Source organism: Molossus molossus, unplaced genomic scaffold (genome assembly GCF_014108415.1).
Source record: "Molossus molossus isolate mMolMol1 unplaced genomic scaffold, mMolMol1.p scaffold_m16_p_2, whole genome shotgun sequence".
NCBI classification, from domain to species: Eukaryota; Metazoa; Chordata; class Mammalia; order Chiroptera; family Molossidae; genus Molossus; species Molossus molossus.
Window position 1 is genome coordinate 30,169,093 of NW_023425355.1, and position 11,172 is coordinate 30,180,264.

Here is an 11,172-nt window from a genome sequence, read left to right on the forward strand (position 1 = left end):
TAAAGGAAATGAAACTACCTAGAATTCTATCAGCCTAAATAATCATAGTTAATATTTTCACATATTCTCTTAGTCTTTTTGTATTAATTTTCTTCTTTACATAGTTAAGCTCAAAATGTACAAGATTTTTAAGAATGGTTAGTAAAGGTCTATGTGGACAATGACAAAGATGCCACTGCAATTTAATTTATTTATTTTTATGTTTTTATTATTTTTAATCCTCACTCGGGGATATTTTTTACATTAATATTCAGGTAGAGCTGGAGGAAGAGAGGGAGGAAGAGAGGGAGAGAGAGAAACATTGACATGAGAGAGACACATTGATTGGTTGTCTCCTGCACAACCCCAACTGGGGCCGGGGACGAACCTCAACCAAGGTACGTGCCCTTGGCCTGAATCAAACCCGGGACTTTTTGGTCTGTGGGTGATGCTCTTACCGCTGAGCCATACCAGCCAGGGCGCCATTGCAATTTTAAATGTCCCTGCTGAACTGTTCTAGTAAGGGGGATAACCAGATAAGTTAGCATTATGGGGAGAAGACATGAACGAAGCAGTTGTTTAACCTGTAATTCAAATATATATATTTGAATGCAACTATACATGGGATTGTTTTCCTAGTTTCTTTTTCTGATAGTTCATTATTGGTGTATAAAAATGCGACTGATTTCTGGATATTTATTTTTTTCCTGCTACTTTACTGAATTTATTTTTCATTTCTAGTAGTTTTTTTAAATCTTTATTGTTGAAAGTATTACTTTTCTCTCCCATTGACCCCCCCTTCTCCTTGCTTTCACCCCCTTCTTGCTTCCCCCAAACTATTGTCTATGTCCACTGGTTATGCATGTAAGTTCTTTGGTTTATCTCTCCCCCCCCCAACCCTCAAAGAGGTGCATTTTTAGACTGAGAAAACCCCATGACAACTCAACCATCTGTGAAGATGATGGTGTGGAACTTTGTGTCTCTAGCATTTGGCCAAAAATCAATTGCCACCAATTAGGGGCCAAGAAAAACTAAAGAAAGCAAGTCTCAGGGACAAAAACAAGATTGAGAAGTCTTTATAAGGTTTTGAAATGATAACTTTGGATAAATTTTGTCTGAAGGATGCTGGTCTGAGGAGACTGTCTGAACTCAGTGCCCAGGGCCAGCTCAAGAACAAGTTTATTGAATCTATGCCATCTTCTCCCTATTGATTTTTCCTCTTATAAACAAATAACATTAAAGACTCTAGACAAGCAGACAGGCTATAGGAGCATGTGTTATAAGGCTGGAAAACTATTTCACCAAAGAATAATACAAATACAAACAGATAATCAAAATTAGCCCAAGGGATCTCATTCTTACAAAAGCAAAATAAATCCTAAGTAAGACTTTACTGAAATATCAGAGCTCACTTCAGTGTGGACTTATCTCCCAGATATGGGCAATTTGGCAACTCAAACAGGTAGACACAAAGAGTCTCAAATGTGGTCACTATTACAAAGAGGACAATCTGGGTCCAAGGTAGTGAGGGCTTCAGCTGAATCTCAGTGAACCTCCATTTCTGTCAATGCCCTTCAGCCAAATTCCACCAGGAGCACACCTGGAGTTGAGCAAGTTGGGTTTATTGCTTGTTGCTGCAAGGGAGAACACATACCTGGAGTGTTAGCGTGTCTCCCTTTGCTGTAATGAACAATAAACCCAAATTGATTAACCCCAGATGTACTTCTGGTAGTCTTTGGCTGAGGGGCATTGATAGCACCTGAAGTCAGAGAGCCTGCATTTTGGTTTGTGCCACTTACAAGCTGTGTGACCTTGGACAAGTCACTTGAGTTCTCTGATATTGTTTGCTTGTCTGTAGATTGGACATAGTAACTGTATTCACTTCTTTGGGCTACTGTAAAACCTGGAAGTAAAATTTGTTTAAAAAGCAAAACAAGCCCGGCCGGTGTGGCTCAGTGGTTGAGCATCAACCCATGCACCAAGAGGTCGCTAGTTTGATTCCCAGTCAGGGCACATGCCCAGGTTGTGGGTCCGATCCCCAGTGGGGGGGATGGGGGAGGTGGTCAATTGATGTTCTCTCTCTTCAATGTCTCTATCTATGTTCCTCTCCCTTCCCCTCTCTCTAAAATTAATAAAGAGATTATATATATATATATATATATATATATATATATATATATATATATATATTTTATCCTCACCCGAGGACATTTTTCCATTTTTTGTTCAGGTAGAATGGGAGGGAGAGAGAGGAACAGAGAGAGAGAGAAACATCGATGTGAAAGGAACACATCGAGTGGCTGCCACCCGCACAACCGACCAGGGCCGGGGACAAACTGCAACTGAGGTACGCGCCCTTAGCGGGAACCGAACCCGGGTCTCTCAGGACCGCAGGCTGACGCTCTAACCGCTGAACCAAACCGGCCAGGGCAAGAGATAATATTTTTTAAAAAAGCAAAACAAAAGTGTGATAGCTAGATTGTGTCTGAAGTGGCTCCTAGACAGAACAACTCAGAAATCCAGCTGCCTAGTGAATCTCAGTGGCTGTGATTTTGTTGTAGACAGAGAGCACTGCTTTTGTGGCTCTAGAGCAAGCCTGAGGAAGAGGCTGAGAATGGGTAGGAGACCCTCCCCATTCCCTTCTCCCCTCACTGGGTTAGGGACTCTTCCACCTGAGAGCAATTTCTCCAACCCCATCCCTGGTATATTTGTTCTCTAATTGTTTGTAGTACTCACTTTACCATTATCTAATATATTCTCCCTGCAGCAATGCTCATGAGTAATGGCAAGAACACTAGACTCAGACTTAGAAGAACTAGGTTTGAATCCTAGCTCTTCCAGTGCTAGCTGTAGGTTTCATTAGCCTCAATTTACTCATGAGTATAACAATTCTACCTCATGTGTTGTGAAATTAACAGGGATTGTCTTTGTGCAAGAGGAGGGGCTGATAAAATGATTTCTTAGTTGACATCAAGGTTTCATTTAAGAAGGGGGGGCAGTCTTTTTTAAGGAAAATACTCTGATAAGCCGATTTTGGGAAGAAAAAACTCTGAAAGAATTGGAAGATGTCATATGTGTAGCAGAACTGCTCTTCATAAGAAATAAACATGAATTTGGGGTGGAACAGAGAAGAAAAAGAGGAAATGGAAAAGGGGAGAAAGAAGCAAGAGTGGATCCATGGCAGGAAGATGGAGTTTGCAGAGAAAGTCCAGGTAGTAGTGTTGCCAAGAACTTTTAAATACAGAATGTTAGTAATTAGTTTTTAATTGTTTGTATTGCTATAACATATGTCCCCTCCATCTACCCAAAGCTTGATGAATTCTGTTTCTTGCACGAATCCTTCATGTGAGAGGTTTTTATAGAAACCCAGGAAGAAAAGCAGCATTCCCAATCGAGTGTGACAAAAAGTAGAAAGAAGTTAGTGGCTATGGAAGATGAACTAGATGTGAATCAAAAGTTCATTAGGAGCCCAATTTCAGAACCAGAATTAGTCATGCTATTATGAGCTTCCTTGGAATTCTCAGAAATCTTGAGGAAGATGGTAGACTTCCCTGACAAGAGATAGCATCAGGGCCTGACCCAGTTTATCTAACTTTGAAAGGACAGGCTGGTCCTCTGCTAGCATCTGGCTTACATGTGCACGTAGGGTGGACCAAGTACAGGTAGGTGCTTAATGTTAGTTGTGTCTGAGTCTCCATTTGGTCAATGTCTCTAATGTATCTTCCAGAAGAGGCTATAAAGTTCATCATAAAGGGCTGTATCCATAAATCCTCCCATTTCTCTGTATTCCCCTCAAAGCCCAGCAAAGGGCTAGATACAGGATAAGAAAAGAAGAGAGAAGATAAACAGGAGGAAGGTCAGGCTCTAAATATTAACAACAATCACTACTTACTGTGCTATGTGTAGGCTGGGGTGTGGTATGAATTCAATCTGGCCTGCTACAAAGCCCGAACCCCTAAGCACTTCATTATGCAGACCACCGCAGGGCCCATGGCATCTTGCCTTGCCCCAAACGATCTTCCTTAGAGTTAGGTTTGGCTGCCCGCCTCCACCCCACAAGGCTCACAAGATGAAGGAATTGGTGGCTGAAATGCAGAGTAGAAGCGTGTTCATAGGGAACCATGCTTTCTTGTTTGAGGTTGCCCTAGCAATTCCTCTGGCTCCCTCCCCAGAAGCCAGCTTGGCTTGCCATGGAAGACTGTCCTTACTTTGGGGGTTGCTAGAATTAGCAAATAAAAATACAGGACTCCCAGTTAAATTTGACTTTTTGATAAACAACAAAATAATTTTCCAGTATAAATATATTTCAAGCAGTATTTGCGACATACTTATCCTAAACAATTATTCGTTGTTTATCCGAAATTCAAATTGAATAGGCATGTGTATTTTATCTGGCAAGCGTAATTCAGAGAGTGGGGAGTGTGTGTGTGGGGGGAGACTTTTAGAATTTCCTTGCTGTTTTCAGTAGCCCCCTAGGGAACTGCTTTAAGCGCAGTGCTTATGGCCATGCTAGTATGCTGATGTAGGCTAACCAACTTGTCCTGATTTTCCTGGGACTTATCCAGTTTTAACACTGAAATTCCCACATTGTGGGAAACCTTGGCAAATTGAGGCAGTTAGTTACTCTAGTGAGGGACATAGAGGAGGTGGAGATGTTGGAAGACCCCTATGTGCCTATACTGCTAGATGAGTCTCAGAGAGTTTCAGTACCAAGCACATTTCCTTGGGGCTGTTTTAAACATGGACAGGTTCTGGGGAAGTCTAGGAATCCTGGATGTGTAAGGTGTTGGTTTTATAGATCACTAATGTTGAGTCTCTATTTGTTAAATGTACCATTTTAAAATATACTGTCACCTCACCTGGTTATTATCATTATTATCATTATTGTTATTGTACCTTAACATAGGCATTTTGCTAAATATGTTATGTTCATTATCTTGTGTAATCTTCTCAATACCCCATGAGATCACTACTATTAGTATAACTTTTTTTTTTTTTTTTTTTTTTTTTTGGTACGTGCCCCTAGCAGGAACTGAACTCGGGACTCTCAGGTCTGCAGGCCAACGCTCCAACCACTGAGCCAAACTGGCCAAGGCTATTATTATAACTTTTTTAGAAATAAAAAAAAATGGATACTCAGAGAGGTTGAATTGCCCAAAGTCACAGAGCTGGTATTTGGTAGTCCAGATACCTGATTTCAGAGTTTATGTTCTTAATCACTATACTCCACTGCTCAAAAAGAGCCCTGATCATCTGGAAGGTCCACTTGGTATCTAGCTAAAATCCTTCATGCTGCAATTCTAGTGACTTCCCTCTTCCTTAGTTATCAGCAGTGAGAGGAGGGCTATTCCCAGGAAACCTAGGACTAGCTATTCTTTCCAAACCCAGCTTTAACTGGGATAGCCAACCCCACCCCAGCATCCACCAACCATCTCTATGTCCCCCTTTTTGATGAAATTTGAAGACAGCTGGGTATCTCTTGCCTCAGAATGGAGAGCCCTACTTGCTCTTTAGGCTTGTAGCTTAGGCTCACAGCGAAGTGAGGATTTCCTTCTTTTTCTTCAAGTTTCTGCTATGGGGAGGGACAAAGGGTAAGGGAAACTACTGCCACTCTACCCTTTGAAACCTTTCCAAGAACTGCTGGATTCAGCCTGTGGAAATAATTGCAATGCTATAGAAATGTTGGAGGATTTTCAAGGATAACCCAAGGAGCGTGTTAAACACTCTTTGGAGGGTCCTTGGGGAAATAGCACCTTAGACTGTATGATTCAGGACTAACTGTGCTTAAAAAATCCTCATTTTCCTCTGAGGGCTAGGTATCTGCAGCCTAGAAAGGAGCAGGCCAGGATGGAGGAGTGTAGTCATCCTTCTGTGTTTTGGGGGCTGGGGAAGACAGCAGCTTGAAGGAGCCTTCCAACAGCCTCAGCCCCAGGGCCCAGTGCCCATCAGCCCTGCTGGCTATCACAGAGAAAATCCTATACCAGTGGAGCACCTAGGGGAGGAATAGCTGGAGGGTTGGGGCTCCCCATACTATTGCTTACTACTCAGTGATAGGAGGAATCCACGCTGGCAAGGGGAGCGGCTATCCAGGCCTCCTCCTGGGATTGGCCTGGGTAGGGGAGAAGGATGACCTTAGCCAAGAGGCGGCTCTTCTTAGGGCATTTGCTCTAAGCTCTGGCACCATGATCTGTGCTTACCTGGAGTTCACAGCTCTCAGCAAAGAGAACTTCTTCTCCAATCCGGCTGCTGGCACAGTTTTCCAAGGAAGATACCGTGGCCTTGAGTATTATCAAATCTGCTCCCATAGGAGCCTAGCTTTGGGTTGAAGAGTCACCCACAGCCCACAATAACTCTTTTTACCCAGCCAAACAGCCAGAGCTGAAGGGCTTGGCCTGGCTTCTCAGAAATGGACAGTAAACTTTGATGATGATGGTGACTTAGAGGGAGTATAATTACATCTCTGAAAAGGCAGTCCGGGGCAATGGCTTTGAAAGGAGGAGTCCTGGGCAGCTGCCCGACATTTTAGTGGCAGACATAGCCCTTACTGTTCATAGGGTCAGTAGAGAAGCAAGGAAGAAAGGCAGAAGGAGTGACCTCTTGGGCTGGGGACATTTATTGCTTTCAAAGGCTCATAGTTCTCCTCCCATGGGTAGTAGGGCAAGAGCAATCCCTTTCCTATCCAGCTGTGTGCCTTGGGAAGGTGTTCTGAGGTTCCTCTCATGTGGCTGTAGACAGCCATGTTTTGAAATAGTTAAGTGTTTCAGAGACACAGGCAGAAGAATGGTGTAGGTAGTTTGGGTGGTGTGTGGGGATAGTGGGGGCTGGCCAACCTGCCATGGTGCGGATTCATCTGCCGCAGTGAAGTGAACCAGAGGCACCTGTGGACTGCTGTCCTTCAATCTTCCGGAGGGACTTTTCAAATGTAATTTTTCCATAGCAAAAGTAAGAAATACATATAATTACAAGTCCTCATCGTACCAAAGAGCATAGAATGAAAAGTCTCCCTCCTATTCCAAGAACCCAGTCCCCTTCCCCAGAAGCAGCCACTCTTACCAGGCTGTAAACATCCTCTCAGAAATATCAGAGATTTCTTTTGGAAATGTTCTCTTTTAACCCTCTGGGCTAGTTTAAATCTTAACTCTAAAAATTCTTTTTTTCTGACCTCGAGTTTAACCATACACAAAGTAGAGAATATAATATAATATAATAAAACTCCATGTTCCCATTGTCCAGACTAAGAAATTTTCAATATTTGGTCAATAGTATTTTATCTAAGCTTGTTACTATAATTTTCTGGTGAAGAAAAATCTCAGACATTATTACATTTCACCTATGAATATTTCTCTATGCATCTCTAACTGACAAAGAACATTTTAGAAACCATTCTTACCATGCTATTGCCACGCCTAGCAATTATAACAAAATTCTTAGTGTCATCTGATCCCCACTGACTGATTTTGAATCTCATTGATCCTACAAACTGTCCTACCTGAATTTCTAACATGGGCCTCCTGCTTAGCTTGAGAAGTGCAGAGAGTTGGAAACTCAGGCCACAGTAGCCTGAAGCTTATCCTTCCTCCCCCTGGCTCTTCTGGCTCAGGGAAGATTCTCTCTGTTTGAACATTCTTTTGGAGCAGAACAACCTTCCAAGCAACTTCCAAGCAATGCGAGTCTAGAGAGAGGTATTTTCTAGAGGTGGCTCTGTCCCTTGCCTGCTGAGTGGCACTGGGAAAGCTGCTTCTGTACCCCATCAGGAAAATGGAACATATAACTTTAGTCCTTAGGAGTTAACTGAGTATTTGGCACCCAAGGATATTAGTAGTATTTCTGCTGTACTCAGAGATCTTATCAAATACGTCATCTCTCTGCATGGGCCACTGTGCCAAAGCCAGCCAAGCATTCATGTTGATGAAGGTGGGTTATGTGGGCATCTGATTTCTTCATGCTGTTAATAGCTGTTTGGTGCTCCCCAGGCACTTTTTTTCCTGATCTTATTAATCTGACTATTTTCTTTCCACTCTACCCTTCACTGCACCAGAAGCCATGGGCATCCCCCTTCCCATATACACATTCAACTCATCACTTGCCCCCATGTATCCTTGCACTGTTCCCTGAATCTTCAGGAGAGAAAGAAGAGCAGCTTCCAGTCCCTCTTCTCATGCCAGCTCAAAGTGTGACATCTCTGGCCCTTAGCCCTCTGTTTTCTTGGCCAGAAAGACATGGTCAAGCCAATCGGCATGAAGTTGGGTGTGGAAAGTTCTATTGGCAAGTACATAGGGCATAATATATTGCCTGCTTGCCAGCCAGCCTTCTGTGCCAGGGCTAGAAAAGCTGTAAGAAGAAGCCACTTGCCTTCCTAAATTTGTTCTGAGAGCTCAAATGCTAGCAGGTGATTTCTGGCTGTCAATGATCTTTCATGTGGACATGGAGAAGTGGACCGTCAAATTGGGCCCTTGAGCACCTATTTAGTTTTCTAGAAGAAATTAACTGGAATTCCCTGAGTTTCAGAATTCAGTCTATATAATGGAGCAAAGTGAGCCCACTTGCCCAGTGACCTTCAAGAACCAGGTACTATAGGATCACAGAGCAGAGTGGAGCTAATATTTAAGTATTTTGGAGTTATTTGCAAGAAAGCTGCACAACCAAAGCAAGTTATTATCAAGAAGGTCCAGATCCTCAGAATTGCATGAAGCAAACTGTTTACTGTTTTCATACAATCCTGCATTGTTTCCAAAGACACAAAGTGCAGGCAGCAGGCTGCCACCAAGAAAACTGGCAGTGCCCTCTTGAGGAATCCCTGGGCACTGCTAGGGACCCAGCTGAACTTGAAAACATTTTGCCAAGGGCACCCAGCAGAGCCACTGGAAGTAGAATCACAGAAATAGGTGAGGGTGGGTGGATTTAAAAAAAAAAACAACCCTTAGGGGCCTGGAAAGAAACCCTCTGAGGGCTATGTGAAAGGATCAGCAGAGAGGTAGTTAGTAGGTGCTGAGGCAGAGTGTTAGGACTACAGAGTGACTGCAACACACACATTAGATTTTATTTTATTTTATTTTATTTTGTTTTGTTTTGTTTTGTGGTACGTGCCCCTAGTGGAAACCGAACTCAGAACTCTGGTCCGCAGGCTCAACCGCTGAGCCAAACTGGCCAGGGCCACACACTAGATTTTAGAGAGCTGTGAATCTTAAGGCACTGGGGACAGTGAGCATGCCACAGTCACCTGGCCAAGCCCCTTTCCCATCCCTGGGCATAAGAACAAGGTGGAGACAGGAAAAGATACTCCATCAAGGAGTGTAGAGAGAGAAAAAGAAAGAGAGAGAGACAGAGAAACAAATACACATAGAGAAACAGAGACACAGAGACAGAGACTTGGGGAGAACACAAAATGTATAGGAAGGCAACAGAGATGGAGAAAAGGAGAAGATAAATGTGTGTTAGGTGAACATGGTTGAAAATTTGTTGTCTTTGGGTTTATTGGGAACATCTTTTCTTCTGAGTAGCCTAGCGGTCCCCAGAGCTGCTGCTGAGAATCCAGGGGCAAGTTTATGAGAGGGCTCAGCCCAAGCAATCTCCCTTGCATTCAGGGCTGTCTCATTTATTTGAGCCATGAAAATCATCTCTCTCATCCCTAAATCAGAACCTCCAAATTCTGGACTCAGTCTCTTCTGTCATCTGAGGAGCTGTAGACACGCATTTGGTGATTTCTTGCTCTTGTTCTCCCTCTCCTCCAGGGACATTCTGACAAGAACCATCCAGAAGTTAATTTTGGGCACAATCCTACATAGACTCAGCTTCCTCAGTAAACGGAGTCTATGGCTAGAAAGCAGGGCTGGTGAGGTCAGGGGTCCTGGGACCCTCTACCCTCAGTCATATGGCCTTAGTCTGGTCTGCTCTGGAAAGCTACTTCTATACAGTTCTGCAGGAGGGGCAACATTTATAGAGATCCTTTCTCCTTGGGGCTGGTATAAGAGCAAAGGATCTAGGGTTCTCGAATTCTGAACAAGCCTCAAACACTGCAGGACTCAGGACCCCAGTGGACCCACAGAGGCATCTGTAGAAGACTTATCTTTTTCCTAACAGCAGAGCCCAAGCCAGAAAAAAGTCCAAGGTCACAGCTCAAAGAGAAAACAATAAGACACAATCTTGCCTCTCTTCCTCCACAGAAAGAGTCTAGGCTCTGCTTGGTACCTCCTTCCTCTCCTCTCTGACCCAAGGCAAAGCCATAGGAAAAATTCTGGGGGCTCATACCTTTTTTCCCTGGAGTCTTCCAACAGGTACTGCTCCAGTTATATGCCAACCAGTTTCCTTACAGGCCATCCGTGGGAAAACACGGGACTCAAGTTCAAGAGATCTATGCCTTTCTGAGGCTCCTGAAAGGATAAAGAATAGCAAAGAGCCTGGATAGACACTGGTTAAGATTCACATCTTTTGGAAAACCTTGCCAGGCTAATCTGTTTTGGCACTCAAATACCTTCATGGTTATTAGAAACAACTATTATTGGTAAGGCAGTTTTCATATATTAGTCCCATATTTTTGCTGCTTAGCCATTTTTTTTTTCCCCGTAGTGTTTCTTTCTCTGAGGCAAGCATGAGATTGCCTTTCTTCTTCTCTCCACCCTCAGTGGCACCCACTGCTTCAACCCAACCCACAGCCTCCCTGCCTCTGACTAGCCTGGCCTCAGCTCTCTGATGATGCTACATTCTCAGGATGGGATATTGACTACCTGATTCTCAGATCATCTTTCTGACTTTTCTCAAAGTCAATTATCCTCGTTGGAAATCACCCACATTCCTAACTTTGACATTTACTTGAGTCTATTCAGTGAACCTGCACAGATCTCCCCTTCACCCGTCCAGGTCTCTGTTATCCTCTCAATAAAATTATACAATGCTAGCCTTCCTCTGCTTGGTCACAATCTGTTTGTGGAATCAACAGATTGTATTTTGTCCTCGTTCAGCTGGAGGATTTGGAGGATATTATTTAAAAAGACAAATGTTTCTTCTCTGTTGTGTTTCTGAAGCTGAGTGGGGAGAGGGGAAATGTGGAGAGGGCCAATGGCATATATGAGTGAGGATTGGGTTTGGGGTCAGAGTTGGAAGGACTCTGGAAGATAGCATCTATGTTTTTGACCTTGACCCCCTCACTAAAGCTACCACTTCCATGGCTTCTGACACTTGTACTGCCCCATCCTA